Source organism: Pogona vitticeps, chromosome 6, assembly GCF_051106095.1.
Source record: "Pogona vitticeps strain Pit_001003342236 chromosome 6, PviZW2.1, whole genome shotgun sequence".
Taxonomy (NCBI): Eukaryota; Metazoa; Chordata; class Lepidosauria; order Squamata; family Agamidae; genus Pogona; species Pogona vitticeps.
Window position 1 is genome coordinate 1,774,674 of NC_135788.1, and position 20,567 is coordinate 1,795,240.

Genomic DNA, 20,567 nt, shown 5'->3' on the forward strand with positions numbered 1-20,567 from the left:
GAAATTCACTGAGAGAGTAAAACCACTCCTTAAATATCAGACGTGCCTTGAAAACGCCCATCGGGATTGCTTTCAGTCGGTTCCAACTTGACAGCAAGTAACCACAACAAGCCTTGAGACCTATTTGAAAGGTGATTTTTTTTATCACTGGTGGAGGCTTCCTGGAGGTACCATCATCGCCCCCCTTCCCCCCCACTTAAAAAAAGAAGAGATAGAGGCTGCACAAGTACTTTGTATCCCCAAGCAATCTCTGGCTCATTTCTGTGGTAAAGGTTGACATTGAGATGAATTCATTTGGCAGGCTTTGTTCTTCCTGCTCAACATACTGGTGAACAAAGAGGGGGTGTAGTAGTGGCCTTTCTCTGTAAGTCTTCTCATGGAGAGCCCCAAAGGGTTACCACCACCCCCCCTTTGCCGTATGTGAAGCAGTGGACAGGAACCTTCCACCCAGGAAGAAGCTATGATGACTTCCCCAGGATGGCCTCTTCCTTCTTTCAAAGCAGTTAATCCTTAAGAATCTTTTAAGGATTTTGGCCTAGGGAGTGAAATTCTGGCACCCTGCCTGAGAAAGCTTCTTAGGAAAGTCTTATGTGCGCTTAGTAAGATTCTTGGGTACTAACAGCCACCGAATAATAGGTTGGGGGGAAAACAATCATATTTGCAGTGAAATGTCTGTGAAATTGGCCACTGGAGCCAATAAAAGCTGTAGGATGGAAATAGACGTTTGTGGATTATGAGCAGCCACCTGCACGCCAGCATGGATTGTCTTCCTTTAGCATCAGAATTGAAAAAATATCAGAGTTACTCTTCAGGCTTTTTTTTTTTCAGTGCAGTAAACAGAAAGAGAAACGGGGAAACTTAATGGCTATAGCACTGTGCCACTTTTTTCCTTCTTGATGCAGGAAACATATGCCCCAAATTTCAATGAGCAGCCTGTGTTGATAAGGTGTCACCAAAAAGGGTTAGGGTCCCCCTCTCTTTTAAGTAGGAATTAATCTAAGTAACATTTATTTGGACCAGAAATATTGTAGTTCTTAGTCATTGTTAACAACCAGAAGATTTCCCTTGACAAGATGTTTTGCTGAAGAGGTAGGCAAAGCAAGACATTCCACAGTTTTACCAAAACTAGGGTCAGCCGTGAAGGAAAGGGTGGGGATAAAGAGGACCACCCTGAAGCATCCAGGGAGGATAAAACAAGCCCTCCTATTTCTTCGTCAGACCAAAGAGAAACTCCTCTTGCTTCTTCTTCTTCCCTCTCCTCCTCTCTAATTCCACGCCCCATCTTTCCTTTCTTTTCTTTTTAACATTATGCTTGCTTTTTTGTCCTTCACATTTTATTTCTTGCCTTTTAGTTACAAAATGAGCTTGGTTCAACTTGATGTCTTGCTGTAGATTGTATTGCACACGCCACATCACAGATGGATGGGTCAGTTGGCAGAGGGCTGCCTTTTATGGAAAAAATTGCTTTTATTGTTCTACATTGGATGGAGAAAATATGAGTGCTTTAGCTTGAGTTCTACAGTCTGCCTTTTTGAATCTGCTTTAATAATGGAACATGCTCAAGTGCTCTTTTGAAATCACCAAGCCTGCTCTTTTATTTTAATACTGGCCAGCGTGCTTTATTGCTCCGTTGCCTGCAATAATTAATTATAGGAAGCCTCTAGAAAATATCATGATGTACCTTTTGTATGCAATCCTGTACACTGATGTTGTATCACTTTGCTTGAATAAAACACTAATAAACTTACTTGCCAACCCTCTCAGCTGTCTCTCTCTTTTTTTCTCTCTCTCTCTCTCTTTTGGTGCAAATATCTAGGCATGGATTGGGGGTGGGGGGGAGAAGACCCTGATCTTTAGGGGTATAAATTTCTCCAGATTAATTTTTTTGCTTGATTCAGATACTTAAGGATAGCTCTTCTTTGAACTTGTAAAGATAGCTGCTTGGTAATGATAGATCATAAAGACTGGGAATCCTTTTACCTGAATCAAATGAATCTCACCACAGTCAGGAAGTTAAACCATTGTAATTTCAGAGATTAAAAAAAAACTGATCACAGAAAGATAGCACAAAGGGAGAGTAGTCTCAATGAAAACATCAGAATATCAAAGATGGTGTTTCTCTCTCTCTCTCTCTCTCTGCGTGTGTGTGTGTGTGTGTGTGTGTGTGTGTATGAGACAGAGAGAATGAGTGTGTGAAGCAGGGAAGCTGTGTGGACACATAAAGCTAGGGAAGGAGGCTCTTGCTTTAACCCTGAATTCTGACTTTCCTGCCTAAATAGCAGGGCAAGATGCCTCATGGATACTGTTAAGCTTGCGTGGCGCTCTCATCCTGGCTTCATTCGCCGCAGAAGAGCTCAGTGGAAACAGACCTTTTGGCCTTCCCTTGCTGTGAAAGAACACCATCTCCGGGATTCCTTGCACGCACGCCTGCTCCTTTGTCCACTCAGAGGCATAGAGCACTGATTCGGCAGCTTGTCACGGTTTGTTTCCCAGCAGAACAGCCGATCGGTGGTTCAGCCGCCCACTCATCCCGGTGGGTGCCCACTCGGAGGCAGGGCGGGCCGCGTGGGACACCCGACGGCAGATTAGCTGTTCATCCGGGCAAACGAACCACACTGAAGCGCCAAACCAGCCGTTCGTACCCATCTCTACATGCATCTCTTCCTTTTAAACTTGCTTTTAAAGTATGATTCAAGAATCAAATGCCTTCCTTCTTGACTTAAAACAATTGTCGCTAATTGTACAGTGAAGGCTGCTTTTGGTATATGATGGTTATTCAGGCACCGCAGCCCAAGGAGGTCACCATCACGAACCAATTTAGCTAAGATTTAAATGCTTCGTAATTGACTTTCTTAAGTGTTTTATACTACTGCTTTCATCCAATGCAACATTTATCTTTTGTATTTGTGCAATAATAAAGTAGCCCAGAGCTATTCCCATTCTTTTTTGCAAATGGGGAGCTGAGGTTAAAAGAGTATTTGCCTCAGACATGCTCAAGGCCCTCCATGCACAAGCTGGTCAGGATCTGTGTTATGTAACTGACCCAGGTGGATCATGCGCGTGTATGTGTTTTCACTTTACAGTATGCTGTTCCTTGTTGTACAGGATCACTCCTTTTGGAAAGCTAATGAGTGGAGGGGAAAGCTGATGGCATATTCTCCACCTGGCCCATCTCCAGTTTAAGGGGACCATGAGTTGGTGGGCCCATGTTTTTTCTGATAGGGGCTCTCTAGAGAAGCTTACTTGCTAAACCATGTTAACAGAACATGGAAGGTAAAAACCCAAGCTGAGCTGTAACAACGCAGGCGTTGTCAAGATTGAGAATGCAGGAGTTTGGCTGGAGGTTGGAGGAAGCTGGAATTCTCTGCAAAGAGGGACCTGGTAGGTATGGGGCTCAGATGTGACACATGCGAAGATCAAGGCAACCCATGGACCTTATGCCCACAGCCAGCTAACACTAAGGACTTTTATATCTGGTCTTATGTTCTGACATGATGAATTTGCATCGCTGTCCAAGACAGGCGTGCCCTGTGCCTATATTTGAGTCCAACTAGTTCTGTCAAGGACCAGATGGAGGAGGAAGGGGTAGTATTGTGCTCTGTTCCATCTGTTGCCAAACTCGAGGAAGGCATTGATAAGCTGCCGTTCCTGCCTCCATTTGGGTTTAGCACCGTCCCACCCCATACTTGGATTGCAAAAATAAATAAAGATCGATAGGTAGATAGATAGATGACATGAGATAATTCTGCCTGCTTGCAATCAGGAATCATTAGTTTTGAGGTAGGATGAGAAAAAAGCTTTTGTGAGCTGGGAACGTAAAAGAAGTTTTTCACTCTTCCTTACATCAGCTGGTCATAAGGAGGTTACTTTGTAAGATCACCAAGGTGAGGGGGGGGGGAGAATTTCTGTGTCCTTCTTTCTCTAAATAGAATCCGGAAAGGTGTCTGGACACAGTCTTGTGGAAAAGTAGTAGGAGTTGTACTTTCGACTTACATACCACCTGATTTATTTATTTATTAAATTTATAAGCTAGATCACTTTCTGGGTGGTTTAGAAATCATCAGAGGGACGTGGTGGCGCTGTGGGCTAAACCGCAGAAGCCTGTGCTGCAGGGTCAGAAGACCAGCAGTCGTAAGATCGAATCCACGCGATGGAGTGAGCGCCCGTCGCTTTGTCCCAGCTCCCGCCAGCCTAGCGGTTCGAAAGCATGCAAATGCAAGTAGATAAATAGGGACCACCTTGGTGGGAAGGTAACAGAGTTCCGTGTCTAAGTCGCACTGGCCATGTGACCACGGAAGATTGTCTTCAGACAAAACGCTAGCTCTATGGCTTGGAAACGGGGATGAGCACCGCCCCCTAGAGTCGAACACGACTGGACAGAAATTGTCAAGGGGAACCTTTACCTTTACCTTTAGAAATCATCATACAAACAACAACTTGCAACCCCTCCCCTCGTGAGCTGAGTACTCATTTTACCAATCTCGGAAGAATGGAAGGCAGAGTGAGCATCGAGCTAGCTACCTGAACTCGCTGGGATCAAACTCAGGTCATGAGTAGAGACTTGACTGCAGGACTGCAGTTGAACCACAGCACCATGGGGCTATGTAGCATGAAAATGCATGTTAATCATAGACAAGTATTCCCCCCCCCCCAGGAAATAAAAGTTTTCCCCAGTGAACTTTCTGGCAGAAACAAACCTTTTGGGAGATCTTGGTTAAACCTCCTTTCTGTGCTCAGGATGTGGGCATTTGGTCTGTCCTGCTGTGGTGACTGGTGGCTACGTTTTTCCTCAACAAAAGCTGCCAGGACATCTGAAAAATTAAGCTCTTAACTTCTGCTGTTTTAAGGGTGTTCAGTTTTGTTCAGGTCTAGTCTTGTATGTATATAGCCAGTGTATTAGATGTGGTCTTTCCTTTGCTTGGGTGGCCCAAATTCATATCCTATGCCAGCCTGGAAGGTTATTAGCTCTTTGGCCAGTGCCTTCATGGTTCATCCTTAGAATTAGAAATGCAAAAGTAGGCGATGCCTTGATAGACCACCAAATCAGTCAATCAATCAATCAATCAATCAATCAATCAATCAATCAATCAATCAATCAATCAATCAATCAATCAATCAATCAATCTGCTGGTTTCTGAGGATCAGGTCTGTCCTTAAAAAGTGGCCTTAGAAAGAGGGGTAGGGTAACCAGGTTTAAATGTTCCTTCTCTAAGAGCGAGATATTGATGACATCTTGAAAGGTGACCTGTAAGTAGTGTTCATCACAAATCAGGTGGCCGAAGAAGTTTTGCCACACGTCTACAGATAACTATTTGTTATGAGAGCAGCAAAGAGGTGGCATATTCGTGAGTGTGAAGGGAGGAAGGAAACCAGCCGCCTCTGGCGTTGATCTCCTCCGGTTGAGCCTCATTGGGGGGGGGGATCCATACAGATGAGACGTAATAGCATATGGACTCCTGTTTACCAAAGGTGGGTGGGGCCAGAAGTGTTACCCGAGTGCCTTATTAAATCAGCATCTTTATGGCATCTGTGCCTTCTTTCAGTGAGAACTTTTAGCTTCAGTAGGATCCTGCTTTACTCCTGTAGTTTTATATCTTTAATAGTTCTGCCTGGAAGCTGGACTAGTAAATTAATCCGGATTTGTGGGGGTCAAGATTGGTCACTCTCAGCTTCAGAAAGACATACTCTTTTTTTCGGTATCCTCAATACGAATCCTTACTCAGCTTCCAGGGGTGCAAATTTGAATTCCAAGAACATTCACCCAATAATGCAGAAAAAGAGAGGCTAGCTGTTGATTGTCCTTCCTAGACACTGCATGCCTGTGTCTTTGGGAATGTATGTTCATAGAAGGTCTGCAGTTAAATTGTGTTATCATTAGATGCTGTCAGTTTGCTTCCATCTGAATGGAAACTATGGAATTTGTGACCTTCAGATGGTGTTGCTCAAGTCAGTTCCTCCTAGATCTCTAGAGCATCAGGATGTAAACGCAAGTATAACTGATCACATGGGAGAAATTAACTGGTCCTTTCCTCAGCCCTCCTTGTTCTGACTAAGGAAGTGCTGGCCGTTTAGGCTGGCTGCTTGTCTTCATATGAAAACATTACGTCAACTCTTCATTGGGAATTGGAGCTGTGAGTGTGTTTGCTTATATAATATGGAATGATGTTCATTAGTCAGATGCCTTTGCTAGTTTGAGTGCCCTTGGAAAAGAGGGCAACTGCATCCACCATGTGAAGGCTCTGGGTCCAGAGATCCTGTAGGACAGTGGTCCCTTGTCCAGTAACTACAATACTTTATGTGTCGCTTGCTAGTGCACAGTCCTTTCCAGGTGCCAGACATGCCTGTGCTGTGATTCAGACTGGAAGGAGGCTGAGCAGCCAGACTTCTGGGTGGCCTGCTAGCCACTTAGGACGCTGGTCTCAAATTCATTTGCTTGTTCATACCATTTAACAGCCATTTTTAGCTTTATTTTCAAACTATTTTAGAGTGTTTTAAAATGTCTTAATGGTGTTAAAAGTATTTAAATTGTACTAATTTCATCTAATGTGATTTTATTGCTTTAGCCTTGCCTTCTTATCTGTGAATAGAGGATCAGCCAGTTGGCAGTGGTTTCACACATGCAATTTTTTTAAAAAAAATAACAGTATGGGTAACTGTGTTCAGTATCTACATCTTCATGTCTAAACTGGATCCCGTGGCACCCTAGGGACCAGCTAGATTGTAGTGGTTGAGCCTTCTGAGGTCCTGAAGCTATTTCGTCAGATCTACAAAGTAGATATTCCTTTGAAGTACGTAGTTAGATAAGGATTTTGCAAGTATTCTGGACTGCAAGCAAGACAAACCAGGTGGGTCCTAGTCCAAATCAAGCCTGAACTCTCTCCAGAAGGAAAAATGATGACTCTCAAGCTGTCATATTTTGGGTGTATCTTGAGAATATGAGACTTGTTGGAAAAGACAATAATGCTGGGAAAAGTTGAAGGCAGCACAGAGAGGAAGGTCAGTCGTGAGAGAGATGGAGACTCCATCAAGGAAGCCATGACTGTCCGTTTGCACCATCTGAGCAGGGCTGTTTATAATTTTAGAGGCCACTCATTCATAGTGTAACAGTAAATAAAGGGGTAACAAGTTCGTAGGAATGTGTGTGTGTGAAAATTTTCTGTACCAGGGGAAATGTGTTTCCCCACAATGAGAAACAGGACTTGCCCACTGTAGCTTATGCTGCAACAGATGTCCTAACCTAGCGTTTCAGATGCCACAGCCAGCACATAGATGTTTTTGTGATGGCCGCTGTAAGTCAAGAGGGCTGTCTCTCTGGAGTGGGTTCATGGGAGACCAAGTGAATTCCCAAGTTTTTAAATTCCCCTCCTTTGAACCTAAGGGTTCTAAACTTTCTTAAATCTGCAGAGCTTGGGAGGGCCAACATAGCTGGGTTGCAGATTTTAGTTAGGCTGAAGTATGGATGCCAGCAGTGGCTGTAGTCACGAGAAGCAGATAAAAAACTCCTGTTGGATCCTGTAACCACTGCGGTGCCAAGGAAAGTTACAGGAGCAGGAACTCTTCTCCACCCTTTTGTCAAAAGGCCGTTTCTCTGACGGCATCCCTAGCACATGGTGCCTACATACCTTCTCCTTTTTCTTTTTAACAACAAATGTGGTTAGGTTCAAGCAACAGAAGTTTGTCCAATGTTTGGGAGGTATCCACACTCTGGCTGCCACAGTTTTCTTCTGTGTTAGGCATTGTCACGTTGCGTGTGGTGCATGGTGACCATAACAGGATTTGCCATGGAATGGGAGATATGTAAGGAACATTTTATTAGTCCGCCCCTCCCAACTCCTCCCAGGAATTTCTGTGGCCAAGTGGAGATTTGAACCAACGTCTCCCTCATCCAAATTGACACTCTATTCATAAAAGAAAGAAAGAAAGGAAGGAAAGTGTGCTGCTTATATACTGCCCCATAGCACTAAAAGCACTCTCTGGGTGGTTTACATGTTAACTACAGTGGTGCCCCGTATGACGATGATAATCCGTTCCATAGAAATCACTGTCTTGTGAAAACATCATCTTGCGAAAACCGTTTCCCCATTGGAATGCATTGAAACCCATTTAATGCGTTCCAATGGGGAAAATTCGTCGTCGTTTTGCGAAGATCGCCCACAGGGAAGCCATTTTGCGATGCGCTGATCAGCTGTTAAAATGGCTGTTCTGCAAAGCATCAGTCCCGAAAACACCTGTTTTGTGAAGCGCCGATCAGTGCCAAAATCGTCGTCTTGCGAGAAACGGTTTGCGAGGCACGGACCCAAACATTGCCCAGCGAAAATCGCCCATTGGAATCCCTGTTTTGCGAATCGCTATAGCTATCGCAAAACCTCATCATCGTGCGGATTCGGTGTTTTGCGAGGTTGTCGTCTAGCGAGGCACCACTGTATGCAGACTACACATTGCCCTCCGATGAGCTAAAGGTAAAGGTAAAGGTTCCCCTTGACAATTTTTGTCCAGTCGTGTTCGACTCTAAGGGGCGGTGCTCATCCCCGTTTCCAAGCCATAGAGCCAGCGTTTTGTCCGAAGACAATCTTCTGTGGTCACGTGGCCAGTGCGACTTAGACACGGAATGCTGTTACCTTCCCACCGAGGTGGTACCTATTGATCTACTTGCATTTGCATGCTTTCGAACCGCTAGGTTGGCGGGAGCTGGGACAAGCGATGGGAGCTCACTCCGTCGCGTGGATTCGATCTTACGACTGCTGGTCTTCTGACCCTGCAGCACAGGCTTCTGCGGTTTAGCCCACAGCGCCACCATGTCCAATGAGCTAGGTACTCATTTTACTGAGTCAAAAGGGTGGAAGGCTGAGTGAACCTTGAGCTGGTGACCAGGGATTGAACCTCAGGTCGTGAGCACAGTTTTGGCTTCCGTAGAGCAGTTTAACCACTACACTAGGGTGGCTCTCTTTTAAAAATTCTTCCTTGGATTTTATGATGAACTGCATAGGCCTCCTAGGATGGAGCACCTAATGGGAGGGACAACAGTATGAGCCCAATTAAAAGTCTGAGGAATGAGGGTGAGCAAAGAGGATGCCCGGGGCTCCTTTTTCAGAACTTTCAGAACTTTGTGGTGACAGACTGGATAGAGAAGACAGTGGCAAACTTGGGCAATCCTTTGTTCCGGATTTTAGGAGGTGGAGGTCCCTTTTAAGTACAATCCTAAGAGGACTCCACTTTGATATGACATACTCAGCATTCTGGAGGCCTTGTCACTGTGTTTTCCATTCATCCGTTTTTGCCCTGTTTTGGCCTTGCTGCATTGTATATATCGGGTCCTGCCCGTTCAGGGAAGAGGTTGGTTGTCTGTTGTGTTCTCCCTCAAACTGAAGGAGCAGAACGGTTGCCGTCAATGCAGCCTGCTAAAAATCCGTCCCTTGAGTGTTACTGCTTTTCTGTTTGAGACCATCCTACCTTTGCTTCGGTGAAGAATGCAAAAAACACTGTTTTAGGGAGGGCTTGATAATTTAACCTTGATCTAGTTCAGTGCCTCCGTCTCTTCCTTTCAGAAATAGAAAGGGAAATGTCTTCTCTGTGAGGTTGGGATGTTCTCCTTGCCTGCATGCTAGCTGTCCGCCTCCCGCCGTTCGAACGTACCCTTGGGAGAAGCTAACGTAGCGCCTCCCGGGAGCCACAGCGCAGCTCGGTGGGGCGCCTTCCCTTCTGCGGACAGTTGTTGCTGCAGGCGGATGCACAATTAGAACAGAAGTAGTGATCCAGCGGGAGAGGTGACATGTCAGTCTGTGGGAGCAGAATGCATCATCCTACCTCTCCTGGAAAGAAAGAAACTGGCTGGAGGAGTTTTCGACTCTGAGCAGGCAACATCCTCAGTTGTTGTTGATGTTGTTGTTTGTTTGCATAATCTGTACTCTCCTCTCCCCTTCCCGCCCTGGCCCTCTGTTGCTCTTTCTTCCCAGTAAACTGTTCCCTTGCACAGACTGGGCTTCTATGGTTTTTAAAGAGTGTTTGGGTTTTTTTTTTACAAAGGAGGAGCGTATAGGAATGCTCTTCCTTGAAGGGGTGGGTGTGGAACACGCAGGCAACAGCGGTCCCCGAAGAGAGGTAAATGCTTGTCCAGGAGGCAGTTTGTTCTTAGAAGAGACACCCTTCCCGCAGGCTGTCTGGAATGTGCATTTCTGGTGAGTAGGGAGTGTTGTCGAGCCTCTGAAGGAAAGGGACTCCCAATCTGCTTGGGGTGGAGCTTTCTCTAGTTGGCTGGAATATTGTGCTAGGAGAGGGAATGGAAGAAGCCTGGAGGTTTATGGGTTGCAGGGTTGACACTACCTCTGTGTTGTGTCCTATGCAGCCTGTACATGCTGTTGGGAGGAGGGAAGCCGCATGCTTTTGATGCACTTTGGTTCCCAAAGGAATCCGAAGCTGTCCGTATTCCTGACAGACGGGAAACATTTCTTCCCGCAGAGTCGGCTTGCTTTCCTCCAACATCAAAATCTCTGGATTCTGCCTTACAGCTGCTGCGTCTTTGCAGGCAAGACCAACACGGAGGTGCCTTCTGGACTCCGACGGCTGCCGTCTTCAGGGAAGTGGCTGGTCATCCCATGCCTCTTCTCTGATGACTCGCTGCCTCTTCACAGCAACTTTTCAGTGAAGGTGGATAAAAGAAGGCTTCATGGTGCAGGGCTGGGGGGTGGGCGGGCTGGAAAGAGGCATGGGGCCGCAGCATCTTACAACACTGGTGAGAACAGAGTGGAGTTGGTGGCCTGGAACCCTGGCCAGGATTCATGTGCAAGCTAAGCAAGAAACGGTTTAGGTGCTGGCCCAGTAAATTGAAAAATCTTTTAGAATAATGCCACATTTTTTACACCTGACACATCTTAGGGTCTCACAGCTCAGGATGTTTGGGACCTGAAGAAGGAGCAAGCAGGGCACCTTCCGTGCTGTGGGATTCAGCTAGAGCTGACCCAAGAACCTTACTGCCTGAGGCTTGGTTGCAAAAGCCAGACTCCGGGCCTTCAGTTGAAGACGTGTGGCTCTCAAGTTCAGAAAAGTTGTTATTTTTAAAAAATTTCCTAACCTTTTCTGTGCCCCCCAGTTCTGCCACATGAAGGAGCTCCCTTACTCGGTTTAATAGCAGAACTGGTCATGGGACTGGCTCATTCAGTTGAAGCAGAAAAGCAGAGTATAAGTGCTTTTAATAAGTGGAGCCAGCGTGCCCACATGCAGGGAGCATATGCAGTGCTCAGATCTCAGATCTTTGGTATAACCACCTTGGATCCTGCTCAAGGACATCAAGGCCCGGACAGACCTGTTATTGGAGCGCTCCGTTATAGTTTTGTAGAGTCGGTGTTGCCAGCATTGCTTCTTGAGACCAGCCCACCCCAGTTACCCTCGTTCCAATTTAGCTTTCATTTGAAGTTGGATACTGTGTTTCCCACTTTTCAGAGGTGAGTCCTTTGGCACCAACCGTTTTGCCAGCAAAGAGTAACCTTGTTCACTGGCCTGGAATGGGGTGGGGGCAAAGGTGCTTTGTGCTTCGATTGTGTTTTTGATACGATGCCATGCATTCTTTAATTGGTACGCACAATTCTGCCTTCCAGAGTCCTCTGTGTTGCGTGCTGGATGGTTTAAATCGGGCTGCTCGAGGGTTGCATTTTGTCAAGAGAGAGAGAGGGAGAGAACAAGAGAGATCTAGGCTGTGTCTGAAAAGTGAATAAATATTTCATTGGCTGGCGAGTCTCGGGGACATAACGTGCCCCGGCTGATGCAGCAGCCCTGGCCGGCCCAAGTTTTCTAAGCTTCTCTTGAAGACTGAGCCTGCACATTTTGTCTTGGTGCTCAGATGGGCGTCTCTTCTTTTACTCAGATGGAAAGGTAAGATGGCGTTATAGAACAGCGTTGGAATCCTTCTTGGTATTTGTAATTTCTTATGGGGAATGCAAGCTGGATATTGCTAACTCTTCTGCTCTAATGTGAGTTTATGGATTTAGATCTGACCTGACAGGCTGTCGTAGTCTTTCATTTGATAAATAAAAATCCTTCACTATGCCAGGAGAGGTATGTACAATATAGAAGTGACTGTTTTAGGTAGCAAAGTTGAGGTTTTCTCTTTCCCTCCCTCCCTCCCGCCACTAGTTGAAGCATGTTGACTTTTTATTTTCAACCTGGCACAATTCTTTCACCTTTAATTTTGGCAACAGCATGCTTTTGCTCCTCTGCATCTCCAGTTGCTTCTTTACTGGGGACGGAACCATCCCATATTTTTGCTGAGAGGAGTGCACAGGGCTGATCCTGTTACCCCGTGCCCTGAATAAGGGACGCTGAAGATGCACAAGAACTCTCGCTCAGCCATTTATCTCCAGGAGGACAGCCGCAGCTTCTGTCCTGCTCCAGATCTGTCTCCAGGGTGCCTGGAAAGCTGTGAAGTCAGATGACAAACAAAGGCTTGGGTGACAAAAGGGAGGGAGAAGGTGAAAGACCTGCATTGAAAATGCATGACCGGTCGGCGTAAATGTCCTTGAAGGTCAACACTGGTGTGTGCTGAACCAAGGAGACCCCTTATATGACTAATTGTGGTATATCTTTTCTATTTAAAATAAAATGTCTGATAATGGTATTTGATGTACGTACGTGAGAGGAAGGGAAGAATATTTTCGGCACAGACCAGGCATGACTTGTGGAATAGTGGCCTGCGAGGGTAGTTGCAATGCCTGTCATTTTTCAGTTGCCTGTGGAAGAAAGATCCACGTGGGACCTGCTGCAGCCACAGTTCATTGTGTTTCTAACCATTAACCTTTGTTGCCTCTTCCCTGCTACGTCAGCTTAGGTGTAGGTAGCGTCTGTGGAGAGAGAGGGAACCGAGTCAAGGGTCAGAGCGCAGGGTCTTTGCAGTCTCTGGTGTGTCCAGATGAAAGGGTTTCCTTTGGAAGAGGGAAAGAAAAAAGACGTTGGCTGCTCCGGGACCTCAGAGGGCTGTTGCCTGTCAGAGTTGGTGGGCTTGGAAACCTCCTTGAATGTCACCCCACTCGGTTCGTTGGGAGATTTTCTCAAGGATTTCTGGATTGTGACCTCAGCTCCAAGACACCCAGATAGATATATTGATTATAGGTCAACTGCATGTTAACTGGAAGTATCAAGAACATAGTTTTGGGCGTTGTTCCCCCCCCCCAATCTACACACCATGTGTGAAGGCGTAACTTGTAGCATTGTTTAAAGTGAGCCAGGGAGATCCTGCGTCCATCCCTGGGGGAGAAAAGGAGGGTAGTCCCCTGGGAGGCTTCCCAGGTTATGGGCAAAACACACACATCACAAGATAGGTAGGGGTTGCAAGAGAGAGATGCACACCCTGTCTCCTTGACCCCTTTGGGCTAAAACCCTTTCACCCTTTGTTAAATGTAAAGCACACCCATTGGTATACTTGAACATGCAGATAAAAGTAAGTTGGGTACAGGCTTCTTAGTCCCAGTATTTTTAAAAAGTTAGTGAATGAGATCCCTAATATTTAGTTAGAGTTTTGATATAAATATTTGACATTTTGTATTGTCAACAGTCTGCCTATTGAGGCTAAAAAGCCAAGGGAGGAATGCAGTATATGCTCTTCTGCTTACAAAACTCAGTAACTTTATGCAATTCTTAATTTCAACGGCGCCTCTTGCATTCACCTTCAAACACTCCGGATTCCTGCTGCCTTGGGCAGTTCAGCTCTTGTAAAGCTTGGTTTATATGCCAGTAACTTTGGCTAGACTGCCATGAAACCAAAAAGAGACCACTAGTTATTAGCGTTGGAGGGACCTGGGATGAAGCTGGGTGGTAGGAAAGGTAAGGAAAAATGTTGTGAATTTTTACCTAGAGGAGTTTCTTGGGAGGAAAAAAATGTAAGAGGGAAAGAGCTATAGTTATTCATGGTGTTGCTTAATTTCTGTCACCCAATGCTGCTTTTAAAATAATAATAAAGTATTCTGTTAAAAATAAGGGGAAAGCTATGGAGAAGCGGGTGATCCGACAGGTATAATATTCTGCTGTCTTGAGGGGCTCTCCTTGATTTAGCCATGTGAAATCTCAGGTGAGACGAACTCCTAAATTCGGCTCCTCAGGAGATACTGGGTTATGAAAGACAAGCTGGCGGGCGCTCGGGTGCGGTGGCGTGCAATTTCAAACAAGATAAGCGAAGCCGCGAATTCCCTGTGAAGCTGCAGGGCCTTGCATCTTTAATGCACCAGGAGAAATGAATGATCTATTGAGGGCAGTCTCTTGATGGGCCTGAAGCTTTACTCCGCCGCCGCCCCTGCCTTACAGGCGAGTAAGGAGCCATCTTCATCTCTCCCTCCTCAACGGCAGAAATGAGGCACGCTACCGCAGGCTGGCATTTCCCTCCCTAGTGTGTTCTTTTTCTCCTTGGTAAAGGAAGATGATTTAATGTTTGCCCCATCTTCCTTCAACCCTTCATCTCGGTTCGTGCAAAGCTGTTCCCCTTCTCTTCTGCAACAATTAGTTCCTAAAAGGGCTGCTACCAGAAGTTGGTATTGATTTTGCCTCCCGCCCCTTTTATTGATTTCTGCACTTTTCTCCGTTTGCTCGAATCCAGACCCCTGCAGGAGAATGGGGAAAGAGATTCTGTTAACATGACATTTCCTGTATCTAAGAGCTTTAGCCTGTGTCATCCAGACCGTCCCTTCATAAGGCCCCATTCTAAAGTCAGTGTCTATAAGCTGGCTATAATGTCCTCATGACTAATTATTCGTAAACAAGGTCCAGCCATGTTTTTGTTACAGCAGAATGATTATGTGGATGTGCAATCAAGTCAGTTCTGACTTACAGCCACTCTTTTTCCAAGTAGAGGGAATACCCTGAAGTGGTTTCCCATTCCCATCTTTTTTTGGGGAGGGGTTGCTCTTTGGGACTGTGCAGCTTGCCCAAGGCCACACAAGCAAGCTCTACTCCTTGGAGGTACAGTGGGGAATCAGACCCCCCACCCCTGGCTCTGCAGCCCCCATCCCTGAACTACGAAGCTATCCAGCCAGCATAATTGGTGGCTACAAGTTTCTTCTCCTTGCTCTAGAAATTGACTGGTCAGTTGACGCTCCAGCTGAAGCCCACACAAGGTTTTCAAGCGACCCTTTCTTCCATGTTTTTCCATCCACATCTGTTTTGGCACTTAGTTTTGAGACTTGGAGAGCTGATTTGTGGAGAGAGAAGGACTGTCCATCTCGTGGGTGGGACTGACTCTTCTGGCTACTTGCTCTCAGCCTTGGGGGTCCAAAGGGCCAAACCTAGATGACCCCCCCATGTGTCAGACTCCAGGCAAATCTCAATGAAGAGTCAGCCTGTTCTGTGGTTCCCAGTACGGCCAGCATCCTCACCCCTAAGGTCATGTGAATAAGCAGGTGATCTGAATGGTGCAGAGACTGGAGGGTGCAACCTTGGCAGCTGCTTACCTTAGGGGAAACAAGGGCAAGGAGGAAGGTAGAGAAAGTGGACAGATCCTCACATAATGCTAGAACTTGGGGTTACCTCTTGAAGCTGAATGACAGGAGAACAGTATGCCGCTAAGAAGTGGAACTCATTGCCTCAGGATGTGGCAGTGGCTGACAACTTGGGAGAAATGGCCTTGAACGGTCTTCAACCTGTTCTCGACAAGGATACTTCAGTCTCCCTAGCCCTTGGTGGCAGGCCTGCGCTTGCTTTCAGATAACTTCTAAAGTCTTACGAAGGAAGTAGAACAGTTTGTGGATGGCAGTGCTCGCGGTGGCTTCTACCCACAAGGGTGCGTTGTGTGGGAGGCTACCATTTTGTATACTTGGTGGAAACGTAACAAGATTTGGGCAATGCTGACTAAGCCGCCAGTCTTATTTTCCTTTTAGATATTAATGTTTTACTTGCGATATTTTAGTTTGCTGTTCCTTTAATGTGCTTAGAGCAACCAGCTCTTGTTATGGCAGATGCTTTTAAGGCTGTTATGCTGGAAAATGATGATGGGCCCAAATTCACCCAATAAACTGATTGCTTTGTGGATATTTGAACCAAGGTGTTTTAAGCTAGCCACTATGTTGCACTGCATTTTTCAGGGCTTTATAATTTTCTTCGGGTGCCTAGCACCTGTTGGAAATGGAGTAGAAATCCCTTTCCCCACACCTCAGGCAGAAGATGGAAGTCGATCATGGCATGTTTGCAGGGTGGGAGCTGATGACTCTTCAGCGGGTTGTTTCTCAAGGGGTGGAGAAGAGATGGGAGTGAGCGCTCAGCCTTGAAATGCAGCTGCCCCGAGCAGCAACCTGGCAAGACTCAATTTTTGCAGAATAGACAAAAAAGAAAAGATAAAGCACATGATAAACAGCTGTGGGAATGTAAAGGTCCAGGTTATGCCCCACCCTGGGATGAAAATGGGAGCAGCGATTTGTGTGGGGCTCATGACTGAGAAGAACCAAAAGAGCAAAGTTCTTCATTTTGCCGAGGTCTCCAAGCTGAGAGGTCTGGTCAGCTTTTGGAAGCTACCACTCAGTGCTGGGTCAAAAGAAGGCAGATTTGCTATCCAGAACAGGGCCTTAAAGGGCTTAGCAGAGAAGCCACAAGGCAGGAGCTGAACAGGTGACAAAAATCCTGGTTCGCTGTCCAGATGTTGAGAGCTTTGTTGAAGAAACGAGCCAAGAGGTTTCCCGGGAGCCCTCTTCCTGTGTCCTGGCCTGTCAGTCCACTCTGTTTCAAGGCTGGGTGGCCACCTTGTTAGGCTTGGGGGTCTTCTCCCTGTCTTTGGCAGGGCCGGCCATCTCTCCAACCCAGGGGTTGTGGGTCTGCCAGCCTTGCCTAGCCGTCTTCCAAGGTCAAACGCCTGGCGCGACAGAACCTCCTCCTGCTCTGAAACAACAAGAACCGAAGACTCCTCACACCCTCTAGCTCAGCCGCTACAGCTGTTCATGAAGGCAGAGCTGCCTCGTCCCCCCAAAAAGTCTTGCGACAACTCCGGAAATGCCACGTCCGGTTAACATCAGTTGAAAGAAAGTGGTGAAAATGGGGGGGGGGGGGCGGCGGCGGCAGAGACTGCCGGACTCATGCTTTCTATTTCGGGATTCTAAAAATATATTGGGGAAAGTGTGAGAAGCCTGGCTTGCAGACGCTGTCAGGTCTCCTCTTGAGGTCCTTGGAGGGAAAAGACGCTTCCTGTTTTTCAGTCTGGCACTTGGTGCTTTAACGAATGCAACATAATGGAAAAGGCAGGCCCTGTCGGAAGAGGCTTTGCAAGTTGTACCTTGACGGATGACAAAAGAAGAAGAGGGAGGGGGGAGCAGAAGTAGGAGCAGGATGGGATAGACATGAATAAGCAGGGGAGCATCTGCCTAAGCTGAGCTTCGGTTGGGAACCAAGAATTAACAGCAGGCCTTGCAGAACAGGTGGGAGCAGGGCTTTGGAAAAGGTAAGGCACTTACATAGCCTTGCTGTGTGATGGGGTTCGGTTGTAAGGCAGCAGGGGAGAAGGGTGCACATCTAGAGAGTGAAGCGGGTTCTAGATGAGTGCGATGGAGTTAGCCATGTGAAATCTCAGGTGAGGCGAACTCCTAAATTCAGCTCCTCAGGAGGTACTGGATTATGAAAGACAAGCTGGCGGGCGCTCGGGTGCGGTGGCGTGCAATTTCAAACAAGATAAGCAGAGCCGTGAATTCCCTGTGAAGCTGCAGGGCCTTGCATCTTTAATGCACCAGGAGAAATGAATGATCTATTGAGGGCAGTCTCTTGATGATCTCCGGATGAGTGTGATGGAGTTAGCAAAGGTTAGGGGTAGGGATACCCCCATCCAGGTGACAAGATGCTCTGGTCCAAACACTCCCTGCTAAGGGTAGAGAAATTGGTTATTTCTATTTCCTTCTATATTCATTTTTTCATAAACGCTTGGTGTTTTCCATCCCAGTTAGGTAACCTACGCACGTTTTGCTGAATTCTTCAAGAATAAACTGAAATGAAACTGTCATGGATTTGCACTGGCCCAGGTGCAAGGAGTACAGCTGTCCCCAGCTGCCTTCTGCCTGCTTAATATAAACGTGGGAAAGATTTATTATAATAAATAAATTCATTTATTTCTTTACTTATTTTAAAAATATTTTAAATCCACCTTTCTCCTAAGAAAAGACCCAAGGTGGATTACATAATTACTGTAAAACACAATATTACAGCTAAAAACAGTGAATTATTCAGATATGAAACAAAGTTATATAAAGACAGAAGTTTACCAAACCACTGATGGTTTGTCCACTCAGATGTCTTTTTAAACGTCACTTACTTTCTATCTAACAGAGAGAGGATCTGTTCAGGATTACCAGATACCTTTCTTTATAACAAACAAGTAAAACAGGAAATACGGTGACACCTTTGAGACTATCGTTTTTATTTCGGAGATTGCTCTCTCAGATGACAATCTACTCCTTCAAGCACAAAGGGCCTCCTTTGTTTTTTGCACGGATCCAGTGAACAAAATGTATTGCTAAAATGTTAGACGCTAAGATTGACATTCAGCCTTCCCTCTGTCCAACTCTCATAGAGACCATCTCGCTGTTTTTGGGCAAAGCCTGCTACCCTTGAAATAATAATCCCTTTAAATCATCTCCAGTTTGCCGCCTGGCAGATTTTCATGGATTTCCTCTGCTGCAGATTAAAATTCTGCTCTTGTTCCATCTTTTCTCCCCCCCCCCCGCTGCTCCCCAATCAGCCTGCACAACTGGGAAAAACCGGGAGCTGCTCATTTCGAGCCCCTTCTAAGTGGAAGCTTCCTTTTCCTGAGATTTAAAATCCTGAAGCCCCCCTTCTTATTCCTCTTGTGTGATGCAAATGGCCGTTTTGCTTTGATGTGCCCCATTTCATCTGTTTGGGTGCACCCTGGAATTAATGGCCAGAGAACACCGGGGAGGTGGGGCAGATCCGTTTCTCGCCAACACTCCTTGTGCTGCATGTGAATTTGCAGCTCTTTGCTGGTGGGACTTGGGAAGATGAAACTAGGTCAGCAGTGTGTGTGTGTTTCCATGTGTGTGTGTGTATGTGCGCGCGAATATAGGCTGAGAAATGGGCTATAATCTCAGCATTAAACAAACCCCACTGTAGTGCTGCAGGGGCTTGCTATTTTAAGCACTCATCTCCATGATTGCAAGCGCTCAGCGCAGAGCAAACATATATTTGTGAGAGCCTGCAAAAGCCTTTGTGCTCAAATCGGCGACTCTTTTCTGTTCATTGCCCCTGAATGGCACCGGTTTAGCAGACATAGCTCTGCGCTTCCTTGAGCAGGTGCCTGCAAGAGGGGCGACAGGGACAAAAAACGAGCGCCTTGAGAGGAAACCTCAAGGGGGGCTTGAGCCCTTAGGGAGAAAGAAAGAGCGATTGATCTTGAATGAACAAGACATGGATTGTTCCCTGTCCTTAAAGCAAAGGATTGGAATAGTTTATCCCTGCAGAAGGTGTTGGACTGCACTCCCCGCAATATAAGACGGCTGCTCATGCTGGCCAGTCTAGTGAGCCACGTAGTCCCCAACCCTACCCAAAAAGGATTGCCATCTAAACATCTCAGGACCTTGCTTCTCTTCCCTTTGAGCAAGAACAGCCCAGATCCTTTTGCTTAGTGTGTTTAATCACACTGAAAGTATGGGGATTTGGTGAGTCAGCTCCTTCATAAGTCTCATTGATTCAAATGGGCCTCCTCTGACTTAGTAAGTTACCCTTTGAGCAGACTCATTTAAATCAATGGAACTTGTGGAGGAGGTGACTCACCAAATCCCCATTGATTCAGTCGGCCTACTGTAGCGCACGATTCGCTACGCTAGGCAACAGGATTTGGGGGCCAACGAGTGCCCTAAGTTGTCTGTTTTTGAGGGGAAGGGCTTGTACCATTGGCTTTGCACGTAGGCCCCCTCCAGGTTGGAGCCCCGATATCATCAGTCAGGGGTAGGAAAGCCACCTGCTTAAACTCCTGGTTCGCTGTTGCGGCCGCCATGTAGTGTTAGCAGTATTGGGTGAGAAGAGGGACCCAGTGTAGGCTGGTCTCCTCCTGGTGATGGGTGCCTGGACGACGACGGGGCAGGTACCGGCGGAACCCCTTTGGGGATGTCCTTGCAGCTGCTTCCGTGGCCTTTTTTCTCTTGCTTATCTTCTGAACCATCCAGTTCTCCTTCCTTGCACTAGAACTCCTGCTTCTGTTCTAATTTCCTGCGGGCGGCTCACCACTATGTCCAGCCAGGAGCTGTGTCCGCCCGCAGTCTTTTCTCCCAGCCCATTGGAGCTTTCCTCCAAGGCACTTGCTCTCTTCCTCATGGACTGACCCGTCCCCGTCAGCCCATTCGTATCTCTGCATGTTTCAACCCTACTGGCAGGCGGACAACAACTCCATTTTAACGGTATAGGAGGTGGCTTGACTGGGTTGCGTGAGCTGTGTCCGTTTTATTCACTTTAAAAAGTCCCTTGCAATCCTTTTACTCATCTTTATTTTTTTTTATTTGTTTGCCTTACTTATAGGCCCCCTGTCACCCGATTAAGGGGAGGGGGACCCAACCGCGGCTTACAATATTAAAAGGAACTGAATTAAAAACATAATAAGTTAAACATTA

At 46.5% G+C, this 20,567-nt stretch overlaps 1 protein-coding gene across 26 annotated transcripts in view; it reads left to right on the forward strand.

Annotated features, from left to right (window-relative positions):
• Positions 1-20,567, forward strand: part of MAP4 (microtubule associated protein 4) — a 180,209-nt gene that overhangs the window by 75,346 nt on the left and 84,296 nt on the right. For 3 of the 26 annotated variants that reach the window (XM_078378374.1, XM_078378383.1, XM_078378386.1), the window contains exon 1: positions 11,450-11,865. The exons of 22 other annotated variants lie outside the window; for them this stretch is intronic. The gene's annotated coding sequence lies outside the window, so the exon portion shown is untranslated. Of the gene's footprint in view, positions 1-11,351; positions 11,866-20,567 lie in introns of those variants that run through there. One more of the 26 variants, XM_078378380.1, reaches the window with a different exon arrangement.